Below are 12,057 nucleotides of genomic sequence, written 5' to 3'. Positions count from 1 at the left end.
GACAGGATTTGAGGCCAGGGGTTGAAACAGAGTTTCTGCACATCAGGAATCGGCGCCTACATCATCAGAACACTGACTACTGACGACGTGCGGCAGGTTTCGGGACTGGTGAAGTATTTTGCGTCTCTGGCGTTGTAGGACCCATCATTTTTATACTGAAGTCCTGAGCAGCATGCGCGCTTGTTTTGCTAGAAGTCCACCTTGTTTGTTTCTCCATGTGTTTCCATTTTACTCTCACTATTAATCGCGATACTGCATTATAGTCAGGGGAGTAATATTTGATTCATTAGGACCTCCTGTCATTATCGTCAGTCTATTGCATCACAGAGAGTACAAGCCCATTGTTCTTGAACCAACTCTTGTTCCCATAATAGTTCAGTATACCCTATCGTTTATCCTACTGTCTATATCGACAATCAAGTATCTTTGTGTTCTGATTTATAACAGATGTCATTGTAATATTTAATCTGCATATCATTTCGTTGACAGATGCAGAATGACGTTCCCTGTCGTTTATTTTGATAAAATTCCCTTTCTTTACTGAGTAGTTTTTATTGAATTATTGTGAGTTTGCACTGCTTATTTAACCAACTAGCAGGGTCCATCATCAATTCGTTTCGTTACTGTAGTGCACATAATTAATTAGGTGGTAGGTAAGGAGGGGGTCCTGTGCATGTCTAGTTTTTGTGCAAAATTCGCCCAAATTAAAGAAGTGCAAACTTCTCCACCCCAGGACCTCGCATAATATGGTGACCCTGCCATGGTCTTTACTGTGACTGCTGAGATGCTGTCAGGACTTGATCGATATCATATTCTGATTAAAGAAAAACATCATAATTAATTTTCTTTGTTGTAATTAGATTTCGCAGTAGAAATATTTTGCAGTGTGCGTGTAATAGCCATTGATTTTGTTCATTTATTTATTAATTACATGTTGTTCTGTTTTGTGTATGTTGGTTGATGTATGTGGGTTCTGTACCACATCACATTGTGTTGAAGCTAACAGTGTTGATTCAGCATTGAAATTATTTTGAAGGGGTTGTCTTATCGACATTTGTACTTGTGGGTTAAAATTTTTTTGTAGTAGGAGTATATTAGTGCAATTTTGCGTCAGATGTTATATGAAGTTTTCACTGCTATAATTTCTTTGTTGATGTACAGTGAATGAATGATCACTCGTAATAGGGCACGACTTTTGTCGCACGCAGTTCAAATAAATAGACTGCACACGATGGGGCAGGATCAGGGTAGTAACAGCGTTGAGCCAGATGTAGAAGTTTTCAGTTTTTCCACAGGATGGGAGGTGCGGAACTCAGACGATAGCCGCGAATTGGAGGCAGACCGAGAACAGGAGGATCTGAGCGATGAAATCAGTGAGAAAGAAGGGGAGGCAGGGGGAATGGGCATGGGGAGGCTCTTGTTTATATGAGTAAGACCACAGATGAGAACACACCGAGGAAAAATCGGAGACGACAGTATAACAGTCATCAAGTATCTAGAGTAAGACGTGCCTAGTGAGCCAAAGGATTTATTATTTGAGATTTTGGGGGTGGTAAAGGACACAAAGTAGAACCTAGAAAGGAAAATGGATAAAGTAGAGAATAAGGTATTTGCGAATGTGAACAAAGTCAAGAGTGAAATAGCGGTGGGCGGTAAGAGGAATGTCGAAGAGAAGGCCCTTCGAAGCTAAATGGGATGTAGAGAGAGCAAGAGTAGAGGCAGCTGGCGCCAAAAGATTGGCAAAAGCTCGCAAATAGCCGTGCAAGAATGGCTAGGCGAACTGGGCATGTCAGTGCTGTAGAAATTTCTGTAATAAAAGCTCAGAGGAAGAAAACACTTGAAAGTACGATGCAAAGAATAGAAAGCGTTGAGGAACGTGTTGCGAGTACCGCAAAAAAATAAATAAATAAATAAAAAATAAATAAAAATAAAGCGTAGACGAACGTGTAGCACGCCTGGACGCCTGGAATGTCAAGTACAAATTGGTACATCGCATCCAGAGGCGACGACCGGCGGACTTGGAAATGTGGCGCCGGATGGCGGCCCACCGTGCACCAGCTCGGCACAAGGTAGTAGACTACCAAGTGCGCAAAGCAGCTCAGGGAGCGCACGGACGCAGAATTACAGCCTGATCGGAACAACTAACGCACAGTCATTATGGGGCAGGACTATGTGGTCACAGCACGCACCAGGAGATGTCAGCTCGTGTTGAACACATGGGCGCCTTTGATACTCGAACCAATCGAAATGTGCTAGGGGGACCAGAATTTGATTACAAACACTTTTTATCGGTCCTCAAATTCCAAAATTTCCGGGAAAATGGAGGCTCACTTTATCCAAAAACTTTGCTGTCACAATTTTCTAAAGCGCTACCAATATCTTGGCCACTACTAGCAAAATTGGAATTTATATGCGGGCACATCGAGGGCACGTTAGCTGAGAAAATGCGAGGTGTTGCGTGTACATGCAGAAGGTACCAAGAATTCACCGAGGCGTTTCTCGGAACGTATTGGTCACGCTAAATGCAAGACCGAATAAAACAGGAAATCATTTTGTGTCCAGACCTGCAGGCGTCAGTATACAAGAGCCCCACGAAGCTCTTTGAGGCTTTAATTAAAAAGAATCAGTTTATTTATGTGCCACATAGTGACGGTTAAATAATTAAGTTCTGTTTCACGAAAATGCTAAGCAACTACCAGCAAGCGCTTGTAGAAAAGTAGTTGTTGTCTTCAGTCCAGAGACTGGTTTGATGCAGCTCTCCATGCTACTCTATCCTGTGCAAGCTTCTTCATCTCCATGTAACTACTGCAACCTACATCCTACTGAATCTGCTTAGTGTATTCATCTCTTGATCTCCGCCCCCCCCCCCCCCACCCTACGATTTTTACCCACCAAGGTGCACTCCAATACTAAATTGGTGATCCCTTGATGCCTCAGAACATGTCCTACCAACTGATCCCTTCTTCCTGTCAAGTTGTGCCACAAATTTCTCTTTTCCCCAATTCGATTCAGTACATCCTCGTTAGTTACGTGATCTATCCATCTAATTTCAGCAATCTTCTGTAGCCCCACATTTCGAAGGCTTCTATTCTCTTCTTGTCTAAACTATTTATCGTCCCTGTTTCACTTCCATGCTACACTCCACATAAATATTTTCAGAAAAGACTTCCTGACACTTAAATCTGTACTCGATGTCAACAAATTTCTCTTCATCAGAAGCGCTTTCCTTGTCATCGCCAGTCTGTATTCTATATCCTCTCTACTTCGACCATCATCAGTTACTTTCTCCCCAAGTAGCAAAACTCGTATACTACTTTAAGTGTCTCATTTCGTAATCTAGTTCCCTCAGCATTATCTGATTTAATTCGACTACATTCCGTTATCCTCGTTTTGCTTTTGTTGATGTTCCTCTTATATCCTCCTTTAAAGACACTGTCCAGTCCGTTTAACTGCTCTTTCAGGTCGTTTGCTCTCTCTGACTGAATGCAATGTCATCGGCAAACCTCAAAGTTTTTATTTCTTCTCCATGGATTTTAATTCCTACTTCAATTTTTTCTTTTGTTTCCTTTACTGTTTGTTCAATATACAGATTGAATAACACCGGGGATAGGCTACAACCCTGTCTCATTCCCTTCCCAACCACTGCTTGAAAGAGAACATTCCAGTCAGCGTTGCCAAAAGCTTTCTCTAAGCCTACAAATGCTAGAAATGTAGGTTTGCCTTTTCTTAATCTATATTCTAAGATAAGTCGTAGGGTCAGTATTTCCTCACGTGTTCCAACATTTCTACAGAATCCAAAGTATTGATTGAATCTTAAAACATTCAAAAGCCTCTGCGCGAGTTGGAGTCAATTTTTGAAAAAGAAGCAGCGCACGATCGAAAGAAAAGGCAATATAAGTATTACAATGGCGACTTTCGTGGAGCACTACGCAACAACAACAATGATAGGAGGAATGAGTGTGATGCAACATCCAGTAATTTCCTACTTTAGTGCGTGTTTTGTATATATATTATATTTATTAATGGATAATAGAGGAACATTGCACTTTAATACAACACAATATATCAGTAAACGGTTCACAGACCAATCACTAGTAAATTCTCCCACACTGATTCCAAGATTTTCTATTCCACTAATTCTAGGCAACATATTCACAAATTTATTAGGTGCATACCTTTAAATAAGAATAATTTCTTTCTATTAATTTCTATATTTACAATCAGTTCTTAAACTCAGCAAGCGAACTTGGCCTGCTTATCAAATTCTCCACCAGACAAGTGTAAAGTTTACTCAGGACAGGACAACATAGTCTATCATGGGTTAAAATTCAACCTCCGTATAGAGTGTCATCTAAACATAAGAAAAATACGAAAGAGTCGTAATAAAACAACCGCTCAAAGCTGAGCAGAAGTTATACGATGGCATGAAATCAAAGCACATTACTCATTCAAAGCTTGCTTAATCTGTTTTCCTAATATGTATAAAGCTTTGACAGGAGTGGTGCTGATAATATTATGCACACATGCCAATAGTGGGCTTAATCCACCTCTTTCTTTGACTTAGGCTAGAAGTAGCGATCATACATGTGTACTCTTACTTCTACTATTTACATGCTTATACACAAATCAGTAAATATTTTCACAGTCTACGCATCTTTGTACCTATTAAAGTGTTTCACTTTTAGTTTCAAGTTAGCATACTTGGTTAGGTTTAACTAAATAAATATCTGTTGTTTCAGGTCTCTTCTTGCCTCGGAAATACTTAATGATTACTTTCATCCTTCTGGAGCAAAATTTCTGTAATGTCATGACTTAAATGTTTACAAATTATCTTCAAAGTCATATCCAGACATGGTTTCACAGCCGCGCGGGATGGCTGAGCGATCGCCAGCCCGGTTAGCCGGATGCGATCTAACGCACTGCTTTCCGGGCGGGAAGGCGTGCCGGTCCCCCGCACGAATCCGCCCGGCGGATTAGTGTCTAGGTCCATTGTGCCGGCCAGCCTGTGGCTGGTTTTGAAGGCGGTTTTCCATCTGCCTCGGCGAATGTGGGCTGGTTCCCCTTATTCCGCCTCAGTTACAGTATGTCGGCGATTGCTGAAATGTTAGCCGGCACTGTAGCTCAGTGAACGGATCAACAAAGACCCCTAATGGATCTCATTATTTATTCTCACGGGTAATGAACGCTATCGACAGGGGATGTCAAACTGATTCCATATTTTTTTAACTCCACGGCTTTTGAGACCGTTCCTCACAAAGGACATCAAATCAAATTGTGTGCCTATAGAGTATCGTCTCTGTTGTGCAACTAGATTCATGATTTCCTGACAGAAAGGTCACAGTTCGTATAAACTGATGGAAAGTCACCGAGGAAAACATAAGTAATATGTGGCGTTCCCTTCAGTCTGGAACCGCGCGACCGCTACGGTCGCAGGTTCGAATCCTGCCTCGGGCATGGATGTGTGTGATGTCCTTAGGTTAATAAGGTTTAAGTAGTTCTAAGTTTTAGGGGACTGATGACCATAGATGTTAAGTCCCATAGTGCTCAGAGCCATTTCCGCAAGGAAATGTTTTATGCCGTCTGTTGTTCCTGATCCACACGAAAGTTTTAGGAGACAATCTGAGCTGTTCATTTAGACAGTCTGCAGATGATGCTGTCATTTACTGTCTTTCAAGGTCCTCAAATGATCAAAACCAACTGCAAAAGTTATTTAGAAAAGAGATCTGCATGGTGCAAAAAGTGGCAACTGACTCTAAGTAATGAAAATTGTGCAAACATCCACCTGAATATTAAAAGATATCCGCTAAATTTTGGTTACACGGTAGATCATGCAAATTCGAAGGCTGTCAGTACATTTAAATACTTAGGAATTACAACTCAAATTGGAAAATCAGACCGCGTCCGGCCATCCTGATTTAGGTTTTCCGTGATTTCCCTAAATCGCTCCAGGCAAATGCCGGGATGGTTCCTCTCAAAGGGCACGGCCGACTTCCTTCCCCGTCCTTCCCTAAATCCGATGAGACCGATGACCTCGCTGTCTGGTCTCCTTCCCCGAAACAACCAACCAACCAACCTGGAAAATCAGATAGGTAATCTTGTCAGCAAAGCAAACCAAACATTGCGATTTATTGGCAGAACACTTAGAAAATGCAACAGCTCTACTGCTTACACTAGCTTCTCCGACCTCTTATGGAGTACTGCTGTGCGGTGTGGGATCCGCATCTGTTAGAATTACCGGAGAACATCGAAAAAGCCCCAAGAAGGGCAGCTCGTTTTGCATTATCGCAAAACAGGGGAGAGTGCCACGGATATGATATGCAAACTGGGGTGCCAATCAGTAAAACAAAGGCGTTTTTCGTTGCGGCAGGATCTTCTCATGAAACTTAAATCACTTCCTTTCTACTCAGAGTGTGAAAATGTGTTGTTGGCGCCCATCTACGTAGGGAGAAATGATAATCATAATTATGAATTACAGGGTAATCATATAGATGTAGATGTGGATGTTTTAATTTATTGGATACACGAGTATAATTACATGTTCATCTGATTCGTAGTCTGTACCTGAATGTCTGGTACTTGATGTGTACAGAAAGTGACATTCAAGTCATTTTTCGTTACGTTTTAAGGTCCGTTTGTGACCTCTCCACAAGTCATAGTTACTTTACGATTCGTGACATTCATTCTCGCTGCCAAGCCTGCAGTAATTTCAGAAGCAATGCCAGAGCAAAAGCGTTTAGTGACTACACTGCGGATATGAGTGCACGGATAATTTTTGTCGTGTTATAATTATGTGCAGGTACAACTAAATGTGCAAAGTAGGTGGTTGTACAGATAAGACAGAAACTAGCGTGACTCGAAACCTGTACCGTTTATCATTTCAACTGTTATGTTCTCACAATCAAACAACCCACGAGTCCCGTCATACATTACCCAACCGACTGACTGCCAAAGCTACAAACAAGAAGTGATCGGCAACTGTATTCCGGAAGTTTCATCTATGCGAGAACATTTATGAATTTGGGCACCGGTTTGGAGCAAGTAGTAGAAATCTAACACGTCTCCTCCACCTCCAGGGGGTGTCCAACTGCATTCATGTGCTTTCAGAATTCGGAGGCAATACAATCTGACGACGTTGCACCAACAAATAACACCAGCAGAGAGAAAGAAACGGAATGTCTGTTTACAGACTAGTTTCTGTGAGAAAATCACTCGTGAACCTTGATTCATATGTACAAGATATTTCAAAAATAGAGCGCATGATTTCAGTATATATTCCTCATATGTAGACAATAAAATAGGTCATTAGAATATGTGTCTAGAAATGCTTGATTTCTGAATTATAGCCTTCAAAAAGTGATATTCACTGGAAGATTTTTTTTCCACAAGTAGTTTCCTTTACGTTCGATCTGTCCATCTCCTGCTTGAATATAGCTCTCACATCAACGTCTCATGGCACTCGAACACGATCGAAAATTGCAGGAGTATTGCATATTTTCTCACATCTTACCAAAATTCGGTTCTGAAGGGATTCCATGTCAGGCACTGGAGACGAGAACATCAATGATTTTAAATGGCCCCACAAGTAGAAATCGATAGGGTTCAAAAGAGGTGAGTATGGAAGCCAACCAACTGGGTCGTCTCTACCTATCCATCGATCAAGAAATATTCGATCCAAGTACTGGTGAACTGTGCAACAACTATATAGTAGCGCCATCATGCAAGACGTGTACTTGTTGACGAATACCAGCCCACATGTTGAGGAAGAACTGCGATTGGTGTGATGTGATGGAGCAATTGCATACAGGTTTTCATATGTCAACATGCTGATTCTGGAAGTTGGTAACGCAGTCTCGTGTGAAATGTGCTTCAACTGTGAGTACTAATTAGGGGGCCGCGCCTATTCGTCATCGCCGATTCCTTCCAGATATATGGTATGGGCAGGGCTTGGTTAGAAACGAAAGTGACCGAAGTGGGAGCTCCAGATGGCCATGCGATTAAAAGAAAGAGTAGTTTTGGCGTGGATCGGGTGAAGGATAAGTTGTTTATGTTGGGGTTGTTTCCAGGAAATAGGAGTAATCCGCTGAATTATAGACCCATATCGCTTACGTCGATTTGCAGTAGGATTTTGGAACATATACCGTACTCGAACAGTATGAATTACATCGAAGAAAACGATTCATTGGCAGACATCCAACACGAACAAATGTCGTTCTTGTGAAGTACGACTAGCTCTTTATTGTCACGATGTACTGAGCGCTGCCAACAGGCACGTCAAGTTGATGCCATATTTTTAGGTTTCCAGAAGGCTTTCGATACTGTTCCTCACATGAGACTTCTAATCAAACTGCGTACCTTGGAGTATCGTCTCAGTTGTGCAGCTGGATTCGTGAATTTCTGACAGTTCGTAGTAATAGACGGAAAGTCATCGAGTAAAACAGAAGTAATATCTGTCGTTTGCCAAAGAAGTGTTTTAGGCCCCCTGTTGTCGCTGATCTACATAAATGATTTACGAGACATTCTGAATAGCCTTCTTAGGTTTTTTGCAGATGATGCTGTCATTTAACGTCTTATAAAAACATCAGATGATCAAAACAAATTGCAAAACCATTCAGACGAGGTACCTGTATGGTGCGAAAAGCCCGCCCGGACCGTGCGGTCTTACGCACGGCTTTCCGGACTGGGAAGGAGCACTTGGTCCCCGGCACGAATCCGCCCGGTGGACTTGTGTCGAGGTCTGGTGAGCCGGCCAGTCTGTGGATGGTTTTTAGGCGGTTTTCCGTGCGGGCTGGTTCCCCTTATTCCGCCTCAGCTACACTATGTCGACGATTGCTGGGCAAAAAAGTTCTCCACGTATGCGTACACCACCATTACTCCACCACGCTAACATAGGGTTTACACTCGTCTGGTGTGAGACGCTCCCTGGGGGGTCCACTGGGGGCCGAACCGCACAATAACCCTGAAAGAGTGGTTCGGTGTGGGGTGGCGGAGGGCTGAAGTGGACTGCGGTAGTCGTCGTGGGGTTGTGGACCACTGCGGCTGCGGCGGGGACGGAGCCTCCGTCGTTTCTAGGACCCCGGTTAACATATACTACAATACAATACAATGGTGCAAAAAGTGGTAATTGACTCTAAATAATGAAAATTGTGATGTTATCCACATCAGTAACAAAAGGAATCCATAAATTTCGGTGATACGATGGATCACACAAACCTAAAGCCTGTAAATTCAACTAAATACGCAGGGACTACGATTATGAATAATTTAATTTGGAACGATCACATAGATAATGTTGTGAGTAAAGGAAACCAAAGATTGCGATTTATTGGCAGAATAATTAGAAAATCGACCAGGTCTACTAAAGAGACTGCTTACACCGCGCTGATCCGCCCCCTTCTGGGTTATCGCTGTGCGGTGTGGCATCTGCATCAGATGGCACCGACGGAAGCCATCGAAAAAGTTCAAAGAACGGAAGTTCGTTTTGTACTGTCGCGAAATAAGGGAGGAAGTGCGACGCTTATGATAAGCGAGTTGACATAGCAATCATCAAAACAAAGGTGTTTTTCGTTGCGGTGAATCTTGTCATGAAATTTCAATCACCATCTTTCTCCTCAGAGTGTGAAAATATTTCTTTGGCGCTCACTTACATAGGGAGGAATTATCATCACAATAACATGAGAGAAATCAGAGGTCGCCCGGGAAGATTTAAATGTTCGGCTTTGCCGCACCCTATTCGAGGGTGGAACTGTAGAGAAGCAGCTTGAAGGTGGTTCGATAAACCTTCTGCCAAGCACTTAATTGTGCATTGCAGAGTAGTCGTGGAGATGTAAAAGTAGATAAATATAGTCTCCTACTTGATAAATCTTTATTGGCGTAATTTTGGGTCATAGTGTAACTTACATAAACTTGCCTGTTGTGTGATAGCAATTAACAGTTTCCTCACCTTTTCCTCCCAGGAACATTCTTCTCTGCATGCTCTTCCGTTCATTTTTTGTACCTGGATTTGTTAATCAGATGTGCTGGAATAAACTGTGTGTTATACAAAGGAGGGTTGTTTACTGCCTGCTCAAAAATTCATTGCATGCAACTCAAATATCTGTTTTATTTCATTACTGACTGCTGCTTTCTTTGACCTGGGGGCGGCATACGAATTGTAACAATAAATCGCATGGGGGTGGGCATTCATATGATATCGATGAGTGTTTATGATTCCAGTTATTATCCTAAAGACATGTAGATACTTCAGCAACAATCTTTATAATTCACCACGTTATGACGAACAAGTAATATACACAATTGCTTGATTCATTATTTGGCTCTCTACATCTTCAGCTTGATTACTTTGTGCAGACGTGTCACAATTAGACACAGTTTTTATTTTAATTAACTTCTATCGTTTGGCTGTACTTACCTTGTTTCACCTCTGTCTACATCCGATCTTTTATAATTCTTTGGCTATCAACGTTCTAATAGCGTTAACCATGGAGAAATCTATTATACCGTCCTTCTCATGTAAAATGTCCGGGCCCATAATGAATTCGACTGCTGGTTCACTTGTGATTAAGAACGGGCAATGTATAACACCATTCCCTAATCGTGGTTCTATTTGCGCCTGGATCCAGACATTTCACGATTTAACTCCGATAGCGCCCAGAATTCGACAATTCTGGTCAGGGTAAGTGGTTACCTTTCTCTTATTTTATTATATGAACTGGTAAACATAATACTTACCAACGCACGTGTATTGATCACAATGTCAGTTGGTATACCTTTCCTTTTTTTTTGTTCATAACATTTAAACTCATTGGTGGTCAGTTCTTCTCTGATATCATCACCTTTATTACAACGTAGCATGTTAACTGAATTTTTTACGTTGCCTCCAAATCAATTCCACGGTCAGCATCTGAGGCCCTAATGTGACCCCATTTAGTTCATCGACCCAGTGCTTTATGGGTTTGACTAATCTTCCACTTTCTTTATGTTTGCAGTCGGCTTTTGAGTCCGTCACTTTCCTTTGACAGTACGTATATGTATCGGTGACACTTGCAGCTCATTTCTATTATTACCGTGTGTTTCGCGCTGTCCCCTGCTCCTCGCAGGTGAATTCTATCGGTTGTTGTTGCTGTTATTGTTCCGGTTGCTATAGTAGTGTGGTCGGTGGCCACTTCCATTTCCATTATAGCCTGGAGAGAATTGATTGTCATTTCGTTTCCTTTTCTCGGTGGCCCATTATATATTTGCCGCGAATTCACTATGTCGGCAGTGGTAAAGACTGTGCTGCACAGTTATTATGGTTATTATTCGCTCTTGACTCCTCTTGTACGAGGTCAAGATAATCGAAGAGCGACATAAAATAATCAAGATCAGTTTCTGGTATTTGTATCAGTTTATCCCGTATATCCAAGGGCAATTTAGCCTTCAAAATTCTGAGTACCTCCCGGTAAGAAATAAGGTCGTCCCAGTACCTGGTCTTGTTAATGTACTTTTCGAAGTACTTATGGAGTCCGCCCTGATGACTATTACAGAGCTCTAGACTGGAAACCTCCTTTCTTAATCTCTTGGACTGAACTGGACCAGTATATCGCTAGGAATCCCCACTCAAACTGTGCATAATCTAGGCAATTCTCAGCTGTTGCGGTGGTCCAAAGGGTGCCATCCCCCTGTGTGTAACCTGTAATAAACTGTATTTACTGTCAATCCATGATCTGGGGAACACATTTTTAAAAGCTGTAATGAATACAACAGCGTGTATATTTTTTCTGTGGAATATACACTTGAAACAGCCTGTGTTTAAGTAGATTTTCGTCCAGTAGGACGAATGACAGTTGTAGTGTCACCCCCATACCGCACAACATATGGTCAGGGAATATAACACAATGTTTCTGCTCATTCTCGTACTTTTGCGTACTACGGATAGGACTAACATTTCAGTCTCCTGTAGGCATTGTCGGCGACGAACTATTTACACATTACTTAAAGTTAGCTAAATCTCATTGCATTTCTTTGACTTGTGTCTGTGGGAGTTCTCTATCTACTAAGGTCTTTAACTTATTAATTTCA

This window comes from Schistocerca piceifrons, chromosome 3 (assembly GCF_021461385.2).
Source record: "Schistocerca piceifrons isolate TAMUIC-IGC-003096 chromosome 3, iqSchPice1.1, whole genome shotgun sequence".
Lineage (NCBI taxonomy): Eukaryota > Metazoa > Arthropoda > Insecta > Orthoptera > Acrididae > Schistocerca > Schistocerca piceifrons.
Note: the sequence above shows the minus strand (reverse complement) of the source record.